Below are 10,699 nucleotides of genomic sequence, written 5' to 3'. Positions count from 1 at the left end.
CCGGAGTGTTTGTCACGTTAAACTGACTGCGTTTACGCGCCAGTTCGCGTATAACTTTCTAGAAAGCGATTTAAAACTTGAAATCGAACTCGAATCAAATCATAAAATCATCAAACACAATACACACATAATAGAACCAGAACACATATTATAACACCAAAGCACATTGTTTTATTGATAATTAACATTTTTTTACATTGAACATCGATTACAGAACACAATTGTCACAAGAAAACGAGTGTTTGTACATGATTTTGATGGAGAAGATGATGTAGAAGTGTTTAGTGATGAAGATTGTACAAGATTTGGGGAGTAATACTTATGAAATGGCCTTAAATCGATGAGAAAAATGATTGAGAATGACTTGGGAGCGTGTGGTCAGATGGAGACGTCAAATCAGTGAAAGGGACGTGTACGGCGGTATTTATAGAGGGTAAGAGAGAGTTAAGTCGATGGATGATGTGCTGAATGTGGTCTGTGAAACTAAACCTAATCTAGACACCCTAGTTTTAAATCTATAAACTAAGACTCTCTAAATGCTAGACCACTGACAGGCAAGTGTACCTATCGTACGCAGTAAAGCCTAATGAAGTTCGAGTATCGAACCCACGAGACACTAGCGACGTTAACTAGACTCTGACTCAACTAATTACTTAATTCGTTTAATTTGTTTTTTTTTTTTGTAATTTTCTAATTCTACTAAAGCGAGTAAACAAGGGAACAAAGCAAGCAAGCAAGATGGTGAAGTAACGAGAAGTAGACAATGATGAGAAAGAACTACCCAGACTTCGAATCCCTATGACCAAGACTTCGAATCCCTATGACCAACCCATGACCTCTAGTCCTGACCAATGGCTAAAGCTCCGAATCTTACCAGAAAACCTCCCGCTAAGGATCATCAACCAAAATAGAAGATGGAACAAAGTGATGAAGTGCTAAATTGGAAACGACTCGAGCTATCGACACCGAATCCCACGACTGTCAGATTAATAACAACTATGGTGCTAAAATCCTCCGGTCATGAAGCTAAACCTGCTAAATAATTGAAATCCTAGGAAACCCTAAACGCGAATAAGTAGCTGGATCCGAGCTATCGGCCACCAAACTAGCAAACAACGCCTAGCTAATAACCTAGCAATCCTGACTCGTCGCTAGATTTGCCAGAAAAGGATGCACACCATACTCAGTTGATTTTAATTAATTTAGTTAAACTTGAATTATCTCTAATCTCAAGCTCTAGAACGAAAACCTAATAGATTAACGAACCTATAATGATCTAAATAGTTCGAGACCATACTAACAAGATCACATAACCAAACAACCAATCACAACGAAGATAAGCATATAAATTCATAAACAATCACAAAACAGGAATATGTAAATCATCCCAATTTAATCATTAATCAAAACCAAATAATCAAAATATTAAGTCATACTAGGTAGCATAAAAAGTTACCCAAGAATCATATTCAAGAAAAAGAAACAAGTTTCATACGATAAACAAACCATATTAATAGTGTGTATAACACAAAGTCTAACACAACCAAACCTGAATTTTGATCGTGATTTGAACCCTTGAACCAACTCTTTTCCCTTCTTGATCTTCTTTTTTTTCTTTTTTTTTCTGTTTGTAGCCGTCTCGAACAAAGTCTGCTCCCTAGAATCTTGCGCCTCCAAAAATTGCCAAAGAACCCTCTGCCTCCTTGCCGTCTTCACGCCAATATATATATTTTTTTCCTTTTAACCTTGCTGCCATTCAATCTTGCTTTTCGTAGCAGCTTCCGAAAATAAAATAATTTTGCCACCAAAAAAGAATTCTTATTCTTTTCCCTAGAATTCGTTCCCCACCAACTAGTTTAATACCCGTCCGGTGGACGGGTTACGTTGATTATATAGTAACAACATGAATGAACCTATGAACACATAAAAATAAAATAGAGTCAACTTACACAAGATACATAAACAACTTGACAAACAAAGCTAACCTATATTAAGGCTATGGGTTTCCCCTGTAATTGTGGGCGGGTCGGATTCTCAGAGCTATCTGTTTTCGCAGGGCATGTGTGACCCTTTCACCAATTAGTTTAATGGAGTGGCCGCGCTTGTATAATATTTGTTTACATTATAAAAAATTCATCTTGTAAGAATGATCCTATAGAACTTATGTTAGTGATTCCCATGTTGATAAGTAGAACACACCCACCTCAACGAAAAAACACTAAATGGGCTTACATTTAAGAAAATGAAAAAAAAAACTACTTGAAATGATAGGTAACCACCTTTTTTTACATAAAGGAGTGGTATTGATGCATATGATGCATAAACACCCTTTTTAGTTTAAATCTTGTGATGATGACTTTTGACTTCTAATCAGTGAGTGGTTTTCTTGTAGCATTAAAAGTTTGAAAAAATATGGGTACAAGTTTTTTTTATTTGCATTTTTAACATCAATATTATATACCATCTTTGGATGTATTTAAAATAATAATGAAATTAAGAATAACAACTCAAAATTATGAACTTATGATTAATGAATAAGTGCCATCAGGTATTCATTTACATGACAAGAATGTTGGAGCTCCAGGGGAGTATCCACCTGATATTTTGTTGTATCCCTATAAAGTAAATAAAAAATTGAAAAATTAATAACACATTTTGAGTTAATCATACGAATAGCTGCCCCACGCTCCAACTACGCCTCTCCGTTATGGTTCCACGCCCCCGTCTTCCTACGACGCCCACACGGTTCCTTCTTTTTCTCCTTCCTAACTCCTGTAATTTGCCCCAAGCCCTCGCCCCAACGACACCTCATAACATATGGCCTAATAAACGCCATCTGACCTTATGAAACATATAGTATATAACAAATTAAATTTGATGGGTTGTTTGAAAATTAAGTATATTTTCCTAGAATATCCGAATCACTGATTATTTATTAGAACCTAAGAATGGAGAAAAAGATCTTCAAGTTGATCTGATCACTTCACCCTTACAAAAAAATAGAACATTTGATCGAAACCTCAATTACCCAACCTGTCATATTGCTACAAATATTAAAAAAAATATGTATCAAAACAAACATAGATTCTTACTGCTTTTGTTGCATGTTGTCTAAAGATGATAGCGAGCACCCAAAATTATCCATCTTGATCTGTCACACCCATCCGCACACATTGCCATCTCTATTCCAAACCATGTATGTATGGATACAGTTATACAAACATTAGAATATACTATTTGGATGCATGTTGTCTTGAGATAATATCAAGCACCCTCACTTAAGCCTTCTTCAGTTTTACAAGATCCTGACCTCTTAAAGGGTGTGCGATTAACTGCATCGTGATTTGGCAGCAGAAGTTAAAAACAAAAATGTCAATACAGATTCAAAGTAAGCATAGGTGTGACAACACTTTCTTCAAATAGGAGTACCATTTATAGCTGAAACATGATGATACTTTTTGTCCTTTGTTGATTGATTGTTGTAGCATGGAAGTTTCAACTTCATATTCAACACCCTGCAGTCTTATTTTAAATTCTGACCTTATAGGCATTAGGCACAAGCTTTTGTAGAGCTTTCATCAATTACAGGTATGATGTCAAGCCTAATGTATGTCTTTTTTTGTCATTTTTACTATGGTAAATAACTAATATCTGCAATTGCCACTTAGGCTGTAGCCTAGTGGTAGAGGGAAAATACCCTCTTGGGGGAGGCAGGAGTTCGAAACCCACCAAAGGTGGAATAGGGGTGAAAATTATTAGCTGTTCGAAAAAAAAAAAACGAATATCTTCAATTAAAATTTCTAGAAATCAGTATTTGTTTAACATAATAGTATCATACATTAAATGTATGAGTACATACTAGATGGATTACACTAAAAACCACAACACAATGAAAAAAGTAACTGATGAACTATTGAAACGTGAAATGGTTAGGCACTCCTTAATATGAAAAAAGTTAACTAATAGTCATGTATAGTAGACAAGGGGCATAAAGATGGACTGATTAAAAAAGACTAATAAGCATGATACTTGACTACAAAGAAGTTCTTGTTTGATAAAGTCAACTGATAGTATTTGAAAGAACTAAAAATAAAATAATATGCATTACTTGTTTGGGGTAGATCTCAATTGCACATGTTTCTCAATGACGTTAAAGAGCTATCTCAAGCCTACCCAGGGAAAAGAAAGATTTTTACATCAAGTTCCACCTCCAATGCTAGTTGCAAACTTAAGATCATTTCAGTTATTAAAGAACCAACTTATATTTTTCTTTTAATGCAAGCACCAACTAAAGCATATGCTATACCAAATAAAACCTAAGTTTAACTAATTGAACTGTTTGTTCTTAACATGACTACATGCTTTCATCATGGCTGCAAAATATTTAGTTTTTTTTTGTTTTTCAAAAGGTAAAATAAAATATAGTACCCTTTTGCGCTTTCATATGACCTTGATCACACTCTAGTTATACTTTCCATTAATACAATCAACAGCTAGGCCCGTCATTTTTAACCTTTAATTGGGTTCGGGCTTCTCGTGTCCCTTATTAACCGAGACCCGATCACCGAAAAGGCCCGACTCGGTTAATAAGTGACATGAGATGCCCGAACCCAATTAAAGGTTAGACTCGAAACCGAACACATTTAATCAGGTCAGTTATTTGGTTAAATTTATGCTATTTCAAATAAACTTAATGAAGATTTAACGTATGTTGGTAAAAATGGCGAATATACCATCAATGAGTGAACAATTTGGACTAAAAGTGACATGACCATCGTTAAACTGTAATTTAGAATAAAAAAGGGACAACGTGTCAACAAATATACTATACCCACCAATTTCCCATTTTACCTCCTCTATAACAAATGTATGTGGATGATAAATAGTTAGATTAGTCGACCAGTCGGCTTTTGGCTTTCATCACGAAACTTTTCCAGTGCTTCATTTGCAGCAGATGCTATGTCAGCTTTGAGTGATGGGAAACGCTTCAACTCCTGCAAAGAGTGACAACTTTTTGTTGCAAACAAAGCATCCCCAAAATGCAAAAGAATAACCACATCTCACAATAACCAAAATGATTTAGTTACCACTGTCTCTGCTATGGATTTCCTCACAAGTTCTTTTAAACTGAAGTGTACCTTAGGAGAGAAAAAATAGTTAATTTTAACCCTTCTCTTTGCATTGCATCACATAGTCGAAAACAAAAATGTATCACAAAATTGGAAAAGGATTAAATCAAAGGTAAATTAAGAGTTGGGAGCAAGAAACTACACATTACTGTCATTAGGAAAGCTTCCAATTGAACCGAAACCATCCTCTTATCTTCCCACAACCTAGGGTTTGTTCTGAATGGCGTAACAAAGATTATGATGGCTAACAACCAATTAAGAAACAACAATCACTTAAGCCATACAAGTAGAAAAAAGGGTTGAATGAAATACCTTTTGAAATTGCTGATAGGAAGCAAGGATGATTCTTCAATAAGCTATTGAAGCGATGTATTTAGTCAGGTGTAACGTTGATCCTGCAATAAGCGAATTGAAGCAATGATTAGTGATGATTATCGATTAAGTTGTGTTTATGGTGCCAATGGATGTTGATGAAATCGCACCACTCCAATGGATTAGAGAGAGATGAGGATGATTCTGATGTTGGAGGGCACGGTGATTGAGCACATAGTGGGGGGTTAAGGGTTTTATGGGCGAGGAGAGAAACAGACTGCTAAAATCACGGGAGAGCGAGATGGTGAAGAAACCACAATAACTATGGAACGGCTTTACTCCAAATGAAAACCGTCAAATTTTGGAGGTTATTATCGTGTAGTAAACTATTGTACGTGGGGTGAGGTTGGGAAGTTCTTATGAAACCATCCGGTAACTGGAAAACTGCTCTTCTAAAATAAAAACTGCCAAATTATTGAGGTAACTTCCTACTTATTTTGGCTGAGATTAAATTTCAGAATTAACCACCTTCAATTGACGGTTCAGGTAAATCCCAGAAACAGTTATTAGTGTCATTTTGGGCAGTTAATTGCCTGAGAATAATAGTATAATAATAATTATATAAGACTCAAACCCAGGTTTGTAGGAAGCTTAGAGAGTTGTGGAGATAATGGACAGTAAAATTAGGAGGTAACCACCAGCTAAAAAAAACGCTCTAAACCGCCATCATAGCGGTTATTTTTGGGAGTTTAAACGTTCATCTCAGCATGATCCGACGGTGGATATCGATTTAGAAAGCGGTTAGACTTAATGGGTTTAATATATATATATATAATTGATGTGTATATGAATTTTCAAAAGAGTTAATAGCCAAAATGGTCCCTGAGATTTGCTCACTTTTGTCACTTTAGTCCAAAATCCAAATTTTTTAAATCTGGGTCCCTGAGGTTTGCATTTTGTTGCCATTTTAGTCCAAATTTCAAAAAAGTCAAATTTTGTCATTTTTTTTGCTGAAGTTTGTCTTTATCCTCATTTCTCATAAGGGGAGAATTGTCATTTATACATTATTATAAACTAATTTATATTAAAGAAAATAAAAAAAAACCCTCTTTAAATTACCCTAATCAATCGATCCAAACACTCACTTTCCCCATCATCTTCTTCCTCACCGGCTTCCCTTCCCCTAATCGAACCCTAACAATGGATGACAACGAAGACTGGAACTGGTGCATCCGAAGAGAAGGCACAACGTTTGATCCTGAAGTAAAATATGGTACGTTTTTGTCAATTTGATTTTTTTTTCTTTCAAAATTGTTAGGGCAATCTTAGTTGAATCGATATCTGAAAAGTTTTTTTGTCAATATACAGCTAATCGACCTGGATTTTTCACGCTGAGACTTCATCATGGAGGTAATTTCACTGATGAGGATGACTTTGACTACAAGGGGGTCAGGTAGACCACATTGACAATCAACTTTACATGATGAAGTCAGAATCCACCTTGTCAATGTGGTCTACCTGACCCCCCTGTAGTCAAAGTCATCCTCATCAGTGAAATTACCTCCATGATGAAGTCTCGGCGTGAAAAATCCAGGTCGATTAGCTGTATATTGACAAAAAAACTTTTCAGAGATCGATTCAACTAAGATTGCCCTATCAATTTTGAAAGAAAAAACATCAAATTGACAGAAACGTACCGTATTTTACTTCAGGATCAAACGTTGTGCCTTCTCTTCGGATGCACTAGTTCCAGTGTTCGTTGTCATCCATTGTTAGGGTTCGATTAGGGGAAGGGAAGCAGGTGAGGAAGAAGATGATGGGGAAAGTGAGTATTTGGATCGATTGATTAGGGTAATTTAAAGAGGGTTTTTTTTATTTTCTTTAATGTAAATTAGTTTATAATAATGTGTAAATGACAATTCTGCCCTTATGAAAAATGAGGATAAAGACAAACTTCAGTAAAAAAAATTGACAAAATTTGACTTTTTTGAAATTTGGACTAAAATGGCTACAAAATGCAAACCTCAGGGACCCAGATTTAAAAAATTTGGATTTTGGACTAAAGTGGCAAAAGTGAGCAAAAATCAGGGACCATTTTGGCTATTAACTCTTTTCAATATTAGGGTTTTGAATAATATATACAAACATTCTAAAATAAACTCACATCCACGTTTGTTTTTTTTTTCATTAAATTTTTTTTCTTTTCTCAACTTTTCAAAAATTGCAAAGTAGTCCCTTGACTTGTTAACTAGTGTTTCTTCGTTTATTAACCGTTTAAGCTTGTTTCGATTCCTTTTTTCGCACCGGGACCGGTAAGAATATAAAATAATAAAATATAAAATCATAATAATAATAAAAATGAATCTAATTAATTACTAAACTATACAAAATACATAGGATAAAAGTGTGTTTTTACAACACATCAGTGGAGAAGTGGCGTGTTCGGTCGGATGGCCTTCCGGTCGGATGGCCATCCGAGCGGATGGTCATCCGAACGGTAGTCCATCCGATCGGTTGTTCATCCGATCAGCCGAGTTGGGTTTGTTGGTTTTCCAACTTTCGTTTCATGCGTTAAGCGTTGCGTTGCATTTAATTGAGTTGCGTGTAAGCGTTTGAGCGTATAAGCGTTGCGTTGAGATAACCACATAACATATAACCAAATAATCACACAAATAACACACATCAAACAAATAATATAACCCATTCCGCATTTCGAGTTTGTGTTGCGATAGCGTTTAGTCTAAATGAGCGATGTATTATGCAATAAAATGCGTTTAATGCGTTGTAAGTAGCGTTTAAATGCGATAAATGCATTTTGAATAAGCGTTGTAATCATGTGTTGTAACAAGCGTTTAAAATGCGTCTAAATTATATACAACTCAATTAAGCAAGAAATGAGAGATACAAGTAATGACCCAGAAAGTCGGGTTGTTACATGGGTGGTAGCGTATCTCACAGTCGTAGTCGTTGAGAAGTTCAACCCATCTGCGTTGGCGCATATTTAGTTCTTTCTGGTTCAAGATGTGTTGTAGGCTCTTATGGTCGCTGAAGACCGTACACTTAGTACCATACAGGTAGTGTCACTAAATCTTCAACGCGAAAACAACTACACCGAGTTCGAGATCATGGGTTGTGTAGTTCTTCTCATGGACCTTGAGTTGGCGAGACGCGTACGTGATAACCTTGTCTCGTTGCATAAGAATGCAACCAAGACCTAGGTTAGAGGCATCACCATAAACAACAAAGTCGTCGTTTCCATCAGGTAGCGCGAGTACGGGAGCGTTGCAAAGTATACGCTTAAGAGTTTGAAAGGCATTCTCTTGTTCGGTTCCCCAAACAAAAGACTTGTCTTTATGTGTCAGAGAGGTGAGAGGGTCGACGATTTTAGAGAAATCAGCGATAAATCGACGGTAATAACCCACCAATCCGAGAAAAGAACGAACTTTAGACGGGGTTTTCAATGTAAACCAACTCTTAACTGCTTCAATCTTCGCGGGATCGACGTGAATTCCATGACTGTTGACAATATGACCGAGGAATTGAACCTCCTCGAGCCAAAATTCAGACTTGGAGAACTTGGCGTAGAAGCGATTTCCTTGGAGAAGTCGAGAACTAAACGAAGATGCTGCAGATGTTCGTCTTTCGACTGCGAATAGATAAGGATATCATCGATAAACACGATAACGAAGCGATCTACAAAATGTTTACACACACGGTTGATCAAATCAATGAAGACTGCGGGTGCGTTGGTGAGACCAAAAGGCATGACCACGAATTCTTAATGGCCATAGCGGGTACGAAAAGCGGTTTTAGGGATATCTTGCTCCTGAATACGCAGTTGATGATAACCAGAACGTAGATTGATCTTTGAGAAACACGTAGCGCCCTGCAATTGATCAAATAAATCGTCGATTCGAGGCAGAGGGTAGTGATTCTTGATGGTAAGCTTGTTGAGTTCTCTATAATCGATGCACATTCGAAATGATCCATCCTTCTTTTTCAAGAAAAGGACAGGTGCGCCCCATGGAGATGTGCTTGGGCGTATGAAGCCTTTATCAAGTAACTCCTGGAGTTAACTAGAAAGTTCACGCATTTCGGATGGTGAGAGGTGATAATGAGCTTTAGCGACAGGGTTAGCTCCAGGATAAGATTGATACAAAAGTCTATATCGCGGATAGGGGGTAGAGCGGGTAAATCGTCAGGAAAGACATTAGGAAAATCACGAACCACAAGTACCTTTTCCATCGGCTTCTTTTCCTCCTCCGCTACTACAATGTGAGCTATGAAAGCCAAGTATTCCTTGAAGAGATACTTCCTTGCTTGGATGCGCGACATAAGTTTCAATTATTTCGAAGATACTTCGCCATAAACAGATAATTGCTCACCGTTAGAGAGGGAGAAACGAATCATCTTTTCGAAACAAACGATTTCGGCATGATTCTCACGAAAAAATCCATACCTACTATGACATTGTAACTACCAAGTTGCATTGGGATGAGATCGATCGGGAAAACATGATGGTTGAGTTCGAGAGTACAATCACGGAGAACAGAACTAACGGTGACGGTTCTTACGGTGGCAATTTCTACGTCGAAGGCCGTCAGGAGATTAGCGCGTTTACGTTTAGGAGCTTTTCGAATTCAAACGACACAAAATAGTTATCGGCTCCAGTGTCAAATAAACACGAAGCATCAATACCGTTAACAAAGAACGTACCATTGACAACGTTGTTGTTAGTTTGAGCCTGGCGGACATTGATATTGAAAGTTCTTCCGCGGGCTGCTTGTTGCTGTTGCTGTTGCTGAGGCTGCGGCTGCTATGGTTGATGTTGTTGCTGCTGCGGTGGTAGCTACTGCTGGAGCTTTTGTTTCACAACGTGGAGCGGGCAGACGTTAGCAAAGTGGTTCGGGTCACCACAAGAGTAGCAAGCTCGTGCATGAACAACGGGCGCAGGAGCTGCTTGGTTACCCTAAAGAGCAAGGGGTTGAGCTGGTGGTGCTGGAGGAGCTTGAGCGGCTTGCTAGCGTGGGCCTGAACGACAATGAGCAGTAAAGTGCCCATAGATGATGCAGTTTGCACAGAAACGGCAGTTGATCCCTGTCGGATGATGGTAGGTGCAAGTTGGGCACAGAGGATGGATACCAGTGTACGCACACTTGATAGGCGGTGTGTTGGTAACAGTAGCTGGACGACTCTGGTTGCTGGGTTGTACGGGGACGGCGTTAAGTGGAGCGGTGGTGGTAGCATAGTTCTTGTTG

The 10,699-nt window shown here is 37.7% G+C and overlaps 1 long non-coding RNA gene across 4 annotated transcripts; it reads right to left on the bottom strand.

The window, feature by feature from the left end:
* Window positions 1-1,615: 1,615 nt before the first annotated feature.
* On the bottom strand, window positions 1,616-5,871 carry LOC110886774. Of its 4 annotated transcripts, none has more exons than XR_002562996.2 (5): window positions 5,612-5,871; window positions 5,442-5,524; window positions 3,430-5,345; window positions 3,093-3,332; window positions 1,616-1,913 (listed from the first exon to the last, which is right to left on the bottom strand). It is a non-coding gene; the product is annotated as an uncharacterized LOC110886774 (long non-coding RNA). The 4 variants fall into 4 exon arrangements; XR_002562998.2 differs by lacking the exon at window positions 1,616-1,913 and having other exon boundaries at window positions 2,501-3,332; window positions 3,430-4,994; window positions 5,088-5,345; XR_002562997.2 differs by lacking the exon at window positions 1,616-1,913 and having other exon boundaries at window positions 2,501-3,332; window positions 3,430-5,373.
* Between the last annotated feature and the right edge of the window lie 4,828 nt (window positions 5,872-10,699).

This window comes from Helianthus annuus, chromosome 2 (genome assembly GCF_002127325.2).
Source record: "Helianthus annuus cultivar XRQ/B chromosome 2, HanXRQr2.0-SUNRISE, whole genome shotgun sequence".
NCBI lineage: Eukaryota > Viridiplantae > Streptophyta > Magnoliopsida > Asterales > Asteraceae > Helianthus > Helianthus annuus.
This window is presented reverse-complemented; position numbering and strand designations above follow the sequence as displayed.